We start from the raw sequence: 11,515 nt of genomic DNA, 5'->3' as shown, positions 1-11,515 counted from the left end.
AAGAATTGAATTATATATCGATGTTCATCAGACAATTATTCTGACCGCGTGATAAAGATGGTTCGTGCTATCTATTTCTCGCTTCTGAAATCGGAATGTGCGAGTGAGAGATCTCGAGCTATGTCTGTTTGTTAGGCTTTTCGTAGTACGAGTGAGAGATCTCGTGCTATCTCTGTTTGTTAAGCTTTTCGTAGTGCGAGCGAGAGATCTCGTGCTATCTCTGTTTGTTAGACTTTTCGTAGTGCAAGTGAGAGGTCTCGTGCTATCTCTTGAAAATTGTTTGTATGGATTTCCACAGTATTCCCTTATGATATTGTTTAGTTGATTTGAAAATTGAAACGAAATTTATACTCAGAAATAGTAACTATTTTGCAATGTATAAAAATATGTACTAGGATAAGATTTAAAATGTGTTAGGTTTAAGATTTAATAATATGTACTTGTATGCAAGGGACGGATGGATCGTGCCAGGAACAATTGAGATGTATGCCGTAAGATAATAATTATTAAGATTGTTATTAATATGTGAGGTAAGGGATAAATGATGGGGTAGGTAGGTTCCAATGAGTAGAAGGATTTTGTGCATGGTAAAGTAATCCCAGTTTATTTCCCTTAACCATAAAAAAGATACAATCGTTAATACAGATTCGTACAATGAGATTAATGAATTTTACAATTAATAATAACGTAGATTGTGTTGCGAGAAAAATTACTAATCGTGAGATCGTAGATGCGTCTAAAAATTTGAACGGCGTTAATACGTATGTGTTGCTGATCTCTCGCCCCCTCGGTTTTTATAGTGAATTGAGACAAAGGAAACGTAAAGTTGGCTTGGGATGAATGACCGATGGTGGGTTCATGCCCTGTAAACCATTTCGTAGAATTCTGTCTGCATTATGACAATGTTATCAATTAATTTATAATGTATTTCTTGACAAAGTTGCACCATCGCATTTTTGCATGCCTGTTCTAGTAAATTTCTTCGCAATCACAATTGGCTTGAAATTGGTGCATCTGCATTCCATAAATTCTTATGAATGGTGAATTTAGCAAGAAATATTATTTACATGTTTTGTGAGGTGGTTTGCTCAACCGGGTTCACTGACCGCAGAATATATTTAGGTTTCCTGTACGGGCTGGTGGTATTCTTCCTTAAGTTTCTTACTGGAAATGGGACACTCTGTGAACTCTTAGATGTAATACTCACAGTTTGTACACTTAAAGACCGTAAGTCTTGTGAACATAATCTTGTCAGGTTAGTTACCTTCGTAGGCGAATTTAGCTTTTGCAATGTGATGGCGTGAATACGGGAAACAGATAAGATTTTCGTAGAGTAAATATTACTGTTTATTTCATCGTACCTAATATTATAGAGTACAATTTATATTAACAATTCGAGATGCTTACAGTTTGAATGATTTAAAATAATGACCAATAGGAACAGGGCGTTCCGTGCTTTAATATAATTACTCTTAATGGGTTTCTTAAACCGGGACAAAGTCCAATGGGTGCCTACGTGCGCGTCTGGAGTATGCACGTGAGTTTATAATGACAACAACAATGTTGATAATGGTTTATTCACCTTGACTACAAAGGGCAGGTATAGATGTTATATTGTTCATATAAAATAATATGTATTTATCTTGATTCAGTGCATTGATCTCCGGTTTCGGGATCCAAAGGTAACAGTTGTTTACAAGTTCTTGCGTTAGGTTGAAATGTTATCTTGAATTAAATTATTGACTTTAGATAAAAGTATGTGAGTCTTTGAATGCTTTCATCCTGGTATGCAAGTATGCATGTTATATTAATAAAAAGCTGAAGATTTGTAAAGTTCAATAGGTAAGTGGTATTGCAAAATTGATAACAATGCGTAGTACCTTTAAGGCATGTACAACCGCTCGATTAAATATTTTTGTTAAATCTCCGCTACTTAGGGACGGGAGATATTAACAAATAAAAAAAAATATTTACCGCGGCTGGCAACGAGAATAAATAAACGTTCGCGACTCAATTACATTATATATAATACAGAATAAATATAAACAACGGGGTAGTAATTAAGAATAACTTATAAGTTTATTAGTGTAAAATGTGTAATTAAATATATGTGAACAATAAATACAACAGTGAATTTAAAAACTAAATTATTGTGATTTGCTTTGCTTTAAAAAATATATACCTACTATCCTGTCCGTGCCGCTTTGGGTACAACAGTCCCAAGAATATCCAGTACAACAAACAATAATAAATATATCATTCTCCGGGTTCAATTGCGAGCTAGCCGGCCGAAGCGTGAGCCTGAATGTACCGGAGGTGATATTATCTTAGAAAACATAAAAAGACAATGCAACTGCAATGTGTGTACATATAGATGCTCCACATCTAGTAGGTAGTCTTAAGTTTCAAAAACGAAAAATATTGGTGAAAAACCTTATATATGCAATTAATGTTCATCTAGATGATCGCAACTTAGTTATATCTTAGAAAACATAAAAAGACACATACTGGTGAAAAACCTTATAAATGCAATGTGTGCTCATATAGACACTCTCAACTAAGCCATCTCAATGTACGCCTCTTTTGAGTATTAAATATTATTCTTATGATATTAACTGTATTTTAATTGTAATCGTTTTCGTCTCGTTATTCCAACTCATCATTTAATACCATCAGTTATATATTATATTGCATTTAAGGGTTTTTACCTACTAATTCGCTAAACTTCTGTTTTTCGCGTTTGAAAAACCACAAAACGCCAAACTTCACGTTTGGTCAACCTTTAAGGGCATCCACAGCTCACTCTGAGTAGTCGTAAGCTAATCAGATCCAACTATGGGACTCATCACATATATATTTAGCATCGCCATGAGGTACCCAAACGTTCATGTTTAAGTGTAGGAATTGACTTGAGATCAGACTGATATGGCTTTGTCGTCTAAATAATACTACAAAATGGCCGACTGAGGGCCAGCATTTTGGGGGCATGTCATGAACTTACTAAATTTGCACCAGTAGAACAGAGCTTTGTTGAATACTTTAAATCAGTGACGGCTCGACGACTTTCTAGGTGGTGGGGTTTATCCATTAATCATTAAATATACATATACCTACCTATTTTCTCATATTAAACATTATGTACCAAGTTACTTATATCTAATAATAGGATTTTATTAATGAGGAAATGAGTAATTCTTCACAATACAAGTATCTGAGTTTTTACTTAATCACATCTAAAAAGCTTGCTTAAAAATATTAACTTAATTGATAATAATAATAACTAGCTGAGCCAGCTGGCTCTCGCCAGTCTGTCTCGCTAGGTCTTGCAGACAGCTTTTCGTTATAATGACATGGTGTTGGATTTTAATATAATTGTAAAGTATGTATAGACGGCGCCATAGTTTTCTCTTCGGGATGGATTTTCATTCACGTTAGACAGTTTGACATTTCGCTGATTTGTCAGTTTTACGATTTGCATGTCGTCACTGCCATACAAATTTGGAGTCGTATACGTAGTCTATTCTGGAGTCTGGCCTTCACAATATCGTCTGACACCACTGTGATTATCTTAAAAAGCGATCCATTATATCAAAATATTAATCTCTTTCGGGTCCCATTTACATATTAGAAAAAGGTTAGCAGCATAAAAAACAAATTTAAACATTGTTTTATTTCATTGTCTATAAAAAATAAATGCCTGAAGCCATAGAATAATATTTACAAAATCAAATTTTGAATTCAAAATTAACCTTAACCAATATAGTTTTCCAGTGCGGGACATTCATATTGAGACAAATTTTAATAAATAATAAAACAATACATATTATATCTGAGAGGAATAGACCAATTCTGATAAAAACAGGAATTTATAAAACCTAAAAATGTGGAATCAGCTTAAAGAGGCCTTCATCCAGCAGTGGATTGATACATGTTGATGACGATAATGACGATATAAATGGGTAGGTATATAAAATCACAAATTTAAAAAAAATATAGCAGTTTATATGACTAAGAAGAGTAGAATTAGGTTGGGATAACCTTTATCCAGCAGTGGATTGATTTTGGTTGATGATGATAATGACAATATTATGAATGGGTGAATATAATATCAGCAATTTTGATAAATATAGCAATTCATATGACCGTATGACCAACAGAAATACAAACAAATTAGAAAGGCATTCATCCATCAGTGGATTGATTCAGGCTCATGATATAATATAAATAGATATAATATAATATCACCAATTTTGATAAATACAGCAATTCATATGACCGAAAGGAGTATGATCAGGCTATGGGAGGCCTTTATCCAGCAGTAGATTGGTTCAGGTCGATGATGATAAGGATGATAGAAATAAGTATAATATCACAAATTCGTTAAAACAAATCCTTCATCCAGCAGTGGATTTATTAAGGCTCGTGATAATAATGGCATTATAAATATAGATAGGTAGATAGTATAATATCACTGATTTTGATAAATATAATAATTCATGTGTAAGTAAGGAATATAATAAGGCTGAGGAGACCTTCATCCAGCAGTGGATGGGTCCAGATTGATGATGATAAGGATGGTAAAAATAGTAAATTATACAATATCACAAATTTTGTTAACTATAACAATTCGTATTAATTTATTTCATTGTTTGCAATGGCAACTTAATATGACTATATTGTAATCTCATCTTACAATAAAAATGTCTTGATTGAAATTGATTATTTAACATGCTAATAGAAATGTCACATTTTTCGATTGTTTCTGCAAATTCTAAATTTGAATTCTGACACGTCAAATGAACTTGTTATAGGCGAAAACAATTGAAAATCAATCATATATTTCAGTTTGACAGATAAGTGGCAGTGAAGTAGTTTTAGATTATATTTTCGTAGTAATTAGTGAGGAAAGATGTATTTATTTCTAGTTACAACTCAATAGTACGCCAATGTGCATCTTACAGATTTGAATAATTTTGTGGAATATTAATTTAGATTTATGAAATTTCTATTATATAGAAGGTATTAAGTGACATTATAATTAATATGTGGTAGATGGACGGCAAGATGCGAAAATGTATGGTGACGGATATAAACCGCGATTTTAAAATGATATTATCTGTGATTGTGTCGAGTTCTATCATATTGTGCCGGATTCAAATGGAAGTAGATTCGGGACTCCAAAAATTGAAGTGAATTCCTTTAATAATCAACAAAACGGTATTTAAATAAAAAAGTCGGTGCGTTTTCCAAAATCTCTTAGGATAATAATATATAGGAGATTATTATAGACTTACTATTATCAGTTTTGTCAAACGACATACAGCGAGCGTTTTTTCTCACCTAGGGGTCATTTGATTCGCTCCCCAGTATGAGTAAACTAACGCTATTTTTTTCTAGATGCCTTTATGGATACCTCGTATTTATTATCGAGGTTTCTTAAGGAATTTGGCACGCAAACTACTCTACTTGATGCTAGTCAAATGAAAATTGTGCCGGCTGAGAGAATATGCCTTATTGAAAACTATCTTCATACCCGCATCGGGTATTGTTAATTTGAATTCGGCCAGAGCCTATGAAACCGCCTTGCAAAAACCCTGGAAAATTATTTGTAGCGCATGGCGGTGGTGATTCTGATGTATATTTTTTGTCGTATTCATTGGGAACTGAGGACTACGATTTGTAGCCGAGTTTTTTTTTCGTGTTCAAAGAAATGTCGTATTGGACAGATATTCTGAGCATATATTTATCCTATCTTATATGACTGCAGTCACTGGATCTGAAAGGCATGATTCCCACTAACGCTAATGCATTCACATATTTTGTGGAACTAGATTTGTAACGCAGTAACGTGATGGGACTGAGTAACCCTGGTAGGCGAGAAATAGACGCCATTGCTTTCTTAATTTGTTCATAATTATTTTATTACATAATTAACAATCATTGCTTTATTTATTTGTGTAATATTAATACATGTCTCTAAAAAATTGCGACGGGTTTAGATGGATAAAATTAAATAATTCATTTAATCTTGTAACTAAGTAAGTATATTAATTATGACAATGATAAAACTATCGGATGTGCATTTTTTACATTATAACGATGTGGGGATGGTCTCTATGAACCCTTACGGTAGAGCTGCCCCTGTTTCTTTAAATGTATGAGTGATAAGGATCGATAACGGTTATAAAATATAATAAACCAGTGCAATGCAGAAGCCATTGAAGATCTGGAAGTGGTCCAGCCAAAAGGATAAGATGTTATATGAATGGAATGACATAATTTTTGGCATGAAATAAGAGGATTCTATGACATTCCTGAAATGCAGATTTTGCGGTGAAAGTAAATTTATATTGTCTTAGAAGTGTAATTATTATTCACATAAATCGGTAATGCTTTACCATAGTATTGTTTATATTCATATTTTGTCCGTATTAAAGTTGATGGAGGCTAGTACTTAAACCTTATCATACCCGACCCGGAAATTTCCGTGATAAATGTTTATTCCTTTTAATACCGGACCCGGAAATTTCCGGTTTTTTTCCGGGCCGTAATTAATTTAATATTTTCAGCTGTATATTGACTTTTTCGAAAAACTTGATGCAGTCAAGTAAGCACAGATTCAAACCACGCTTCTGCATCTTTTGTTACTAGATACTACTACTATCGACTGGAAAATATTGTTTACAAAACATCGTTTTTTTCGGGTGATGTTGTGATTTTGCCATTCGTGCTTACGTGTTCATTCAAGTAACAGCTAAAATATTGTATGCCTTACGCAACAGAATTTGTCACTATTCAACAAGAAGGATAACAAAAAGGTAAGCTTATATCGTCGGTGTTTTGTAAAAAGGGCGATTCAACCATAATGCTACTTTACAGGAGGAGGGCTTTTAACTTTTGACATTTATTTGTTTTTTACCTGTAGATGATTATAAATATCTAACAAGTTTATAATAAAGCTTAGAAAGAATACTGTCATTATAATAGGTATTATTATATAATATTTTAAATGGCCTAATATGTCACATTTGCTTTTTATTTCGTAATTTTAATTAATTTAATTTTAGTCGATTATCGTTTTTAAGTACTTTCCTGTGTAGATAAAAATTCGCCGTTTTTACACAACAAAGCTAGTGGGGTACATATTGTATTTTCATTAAAAACTCGATTTCGCCAAAATGGTTGATTCGCCCTTTTTACAAAACACCGACGATGTTGGCGGTTGGCGAGAGTTGGAGACAATTGTAGACAGTTGGAGACAGTTGAAGACAATTAGAAACATTTGTAATTGGCGAGAGTTGGGGTTAGTTGGAGACAGTTGACGAGAGTTGGAGACAGTTGAAGACAGTTTTAGACAGTTACAGACAGTTGGATATACTTGGCGAGAGTTGGAGACAGTTTTAGACAGTCAGAGACAGTTGGAGATACTTGGCGAAAGTTGGAGACACTTGAAGACAGTTGGAAACATTTGGAGACAGTTGACGAAAGTTGGGGACAGTTGACGGTATTGAAAGGGTTAAAAGCACCTTAAAGGGACTACTTTATCATAATATGTAAGATTTTTTTTTAAAAAAAAGTGTGATATCAATAAAGCATGTATGCCTTAAAACAATAATTAGTTTGTATAATATGCTTTAATAATTAATGTTTGTCATGTATATGGTCAATATATCCTGAGGCTACCAGCCAGTCCAGACCGCACACACCTACCACCTGTAATGGCCAGGTAAAATCAGTAAGGTTAGCGCTACAATACTGACACTCCGGAACGTCTGAATACGGAGAATGTCGGAGCGGTATCGCTCTTTTAGACAACCGCACTCAGTATAGCGCTCGACCTGATGTTATGGACGCTGTTGGTGATGGGTCGTTGGTTGATTCGTGTAATTCACACGACCAGCTTCCACCCTTCGACTAGCTCAGTAAGTGGTAAATCTGTTCAGGGCGGTCATAGATACTGGTTTTATGGTTGGTAGAGCATGTTCAGTGTAATGAGTAGTTTGACAGTTGGATATTCGCAGGTGTGACAGATGATGATGAAAGTTGAAAAATGAAAACACTCGATACCACGATGACACAAATGATCAGAATAATTTTTATTGTTTTTGAAAAGATCACAAATTACAACTATTCACTCGTAGGTAGTCAGAATTAATCGTGAATAAAATTTAGGAAAAAAAACACAATTAACACACATGTGGCGTTGGTAGCTCATTTAAATTGTACAAGATAGAAAACGTTTTGATTTTAAAGTTCACAAGACTTTGTCCAAGTCATTAATCCAATTAATTACCCACTTAAATCTATATTTCGCTTACAGGAAAACTTTCCGGTCTCTTCTCTATGCGCGTTTCAAGTTTACGCGTGAATGCTTTACTAAATTAGCCTCCCCTGATGGTCGAGCTTTTATACTTACGATAACATAAATGGGGTTCAAAATTTAGGTACACTTTCTGCCTATCACTTGCCTATTTTTCTAGGCTCGTCAGACGCAGCATTCGGCTGCGGTAGCAGTCGCCGCGAAAACACCGCTCTTTCAGTATTTAGAAAAGGCCCTTTAATTTTTATTACCGCATGTATCGCTTAGAAAAATCATCACGGTGATCCGCGATGTCTATCACTACTACTATTACGATTATTTATAAGTGATTACTTCTAGACGAGAACCAACCAAGAGAGCAAGCCGGATTCAGAAGAGGCTACAGTACTATGGATCATATACAGGTCGTCAGGGAAATCATAGAGCGCTACCAGGAATACAAACTGCCAATCTTGGTTTTATAGACTATGAAAGCGTTTGATTCCATCAAAAAATTCTCAATTATAGACGCCCTTAGCAACCAAGGAATTTCCAGACGCTACATAAACATATTGAACAGTATATACAGTGATGCCACAGCATGCGTGAAACTCCACAAACGGTCGTGTAAATTCCCCATTAACAAAGGTGTCCGGCAAGGTGATACCATTTCACCTAAACTATTCACCGCTACTCTTGAGGACTTATTTAGGAAACTTGATTGGGAAGAAAAACGTGTTCCAATTAATGGGGAGCACCTCAGTCACCTGCGCTTTGCAGATGATATTGTTATACTCTCACAAGACCCGAAAGACCTCCAAGGTAGAATGCAAGAACTCGCGGATGTCAGTCAAACGGTCGGTCTAAAGATAAATGTCTCAAAGACAAAAGTGATGAGGAACTGTTTTTCGGACCTTGCGATTATCTGTATTTCTGGCACCCAACTCGAGCAAGTCAGCAGCTACGTCTATCTCGGACAGCAGGTGTCCATAGACGGAAGCATGCACGATGAAATTGCTCGAAGAACAAAGCTGGGATGGAGTGCTTTCGAACGTCTGAATATTATCTTCAAGAGTGACCTACCATTATGTCTTAGGCGTAGGGTGTTCAACCAATGTGTGCTACCCGTGCTCACGTATGGCTACGAGACGTGGACCCTCAACACGAGAGATGTCCAAAGGCTAAGAGTCACACAGCGAGGCATGGAGAGGTGCGTGTTGGGCATCACGCGAAAGGACCGTAAGAGGAACGAATGGGTTAGGAAGCAGACAAGAGTACGCGATGTAATAGACGTTGCCAAACAGCTGAAATGGAGATGGGCGGGGCACATTTCTCGCTGAAAGGACGGCCGCTGGACGAATGCCGTCATTCAGTGGTACCCAAGGGGTACGAAACGGCCACAGGGTCGCCCTAAAAGCCGCTGGATTGACGAACTGGTAAAGTTCGGCGGAAATACGTGACAGCGAACGACACAGGACCGAGAGAGTTGGAGAAAGCTTGGGGAGGCCTTCATCCAGCAGTGGATTGACCCCGGTTGATGATGATGATGACTCTAGGTAAGTCGAAAACTGAAATTTCATAAATCGTAGTATGGCAACATTACATCGGCGCCTTTTAAACAAGTTACGCGTGTACGATCAATACGAAAATTTTACCAGAGCTTCTTAGATGGAATATCTATGACATGTAATGTATGATTTATTTTTTTGGTTGGTAGCGTACAATACGCGTACTCAGCTTCAATCGGTCGAAAAATTACAGCGTCGTTTTTGAATCGGTACTGCGGACCCTATATCGACTAAACCCACGCAGCTGTCCCGCTCAAGTTTTCACTTGCAAGTTCTGTTTTAAGGACGCGCACTGTGATGCTTATTGCGAGCGTTCTGCCCGGATCGATTTGTAATTTTATATTAGTTTATGTTCTATCAATGTAAGTTCTGTTAAAATTTCAGCTTTCTAACTTTAATACCAACAAAGTTAGAATTTCAAATTATAACACTAAATATCTCCAAACTAATTAATTCATAGTCGCCTAATTTACTACAGTAGCTAGGTATGACGGGTAAAGAATCAGGTCTATCAATCAATCGGGTATCAGAAGAAAACCACACACTTCGTCAGTTATTCAAGGATCGTGTATATTAAATTAATTTTGATCGGCCGCGACACTACCACGGCATACCTTCTTGGCGCTGCGTTTCTAAATTAGTAATGCGGACCCCATCTCGCTCACACACATGCGGCTGTCCCGCTCGCGATCTTCCCTATGAGATCCCAGGCCATGGCACAGAGGATGTTTATTGAGCTCGTTTAAAGAGTCGGATTGGTCTGTAATTTCATAATTGAGTTCTTCGCATATTCTTGTCTGCTTCATTATATATTTTGTGTTCTTTATCCGTTTTATCCAACATGCACCTTTTGATCCCACGTTGCGCTATTCTTAATTTTGGATTTCTCTTACATTAAGAGTTCATGTTTCCGATAGCTGGGTGGGCGTTGGTAGGACACAATGGTTGAATACTTTACGTTAAAAACACAATGGGAGGTAACCTTTGAAGACATACTATTCAGAAATACAAAACATATCACTCGCATTTTTGAATACATATTGCATTTAATAGGTTATTTACCAACATGACTTATTTCATGTCTTTTAAGACAACTAAATCGCGAGCATCTATATAAACATACCTTGCATTTCTAAGGTTTGTTACCAGTATGTGTCATTTTATGTGATTTTAGAAGGCTACGACGCGAGCATCTATATAAACATATGTTACATTTATACGGTTTTTCACCAGTATGTGTCATTATATGCGTTTTAAGAGTACTAGTTAACGAGCATCTATATGAACATATACTGCATTTAAAAGGTTTTTCACCAGTATGTGTCATTAAATGTGTCTTAAGGGAATCATGACGCGAGCATTTATAAGAACATATATTGCATTTATAAGGTTTTTCACCAGTATGTGTAATTTTATGTTTATTAAGACTAGAGAGTGTTGAGAAGCTATATGAGCATACCTTGCATTTATAAGGTTTTTCGCCAGTATGTGTCATTTTATGTATTTTAAGACTATATGGTTGCGAGCATTCGTATGAGCACGCATTGCATTTATAAGGTTTTACACCAGTATGTGTCATTTTATGTCTTTCAAGACGATTAAGTTGGGAGCAACTATATGAACACACATTGCATTTAAAAGGTTTTTC

This window comes from Rhyacophila brunnea, unplaced genomic scaffold, assembly GCF_057557595.1.
Source record: "Rhyacophila brunnea isolate RB1 unplaced genomic scaffold, BYU_Rbru_1.0 scaffold_13, whole genome shotgun sequence".
NCBI classification, from domain to species: domain Eukaryota; kingdom Metazoa; phylum Arthropoda; class Insecta; order Trichoptera; family Rhyacophilidae; genus Rhyacophila; species Rhyacophila brunnea.
Note: the sequence above shows the minus strand (reverse complement) of the source record.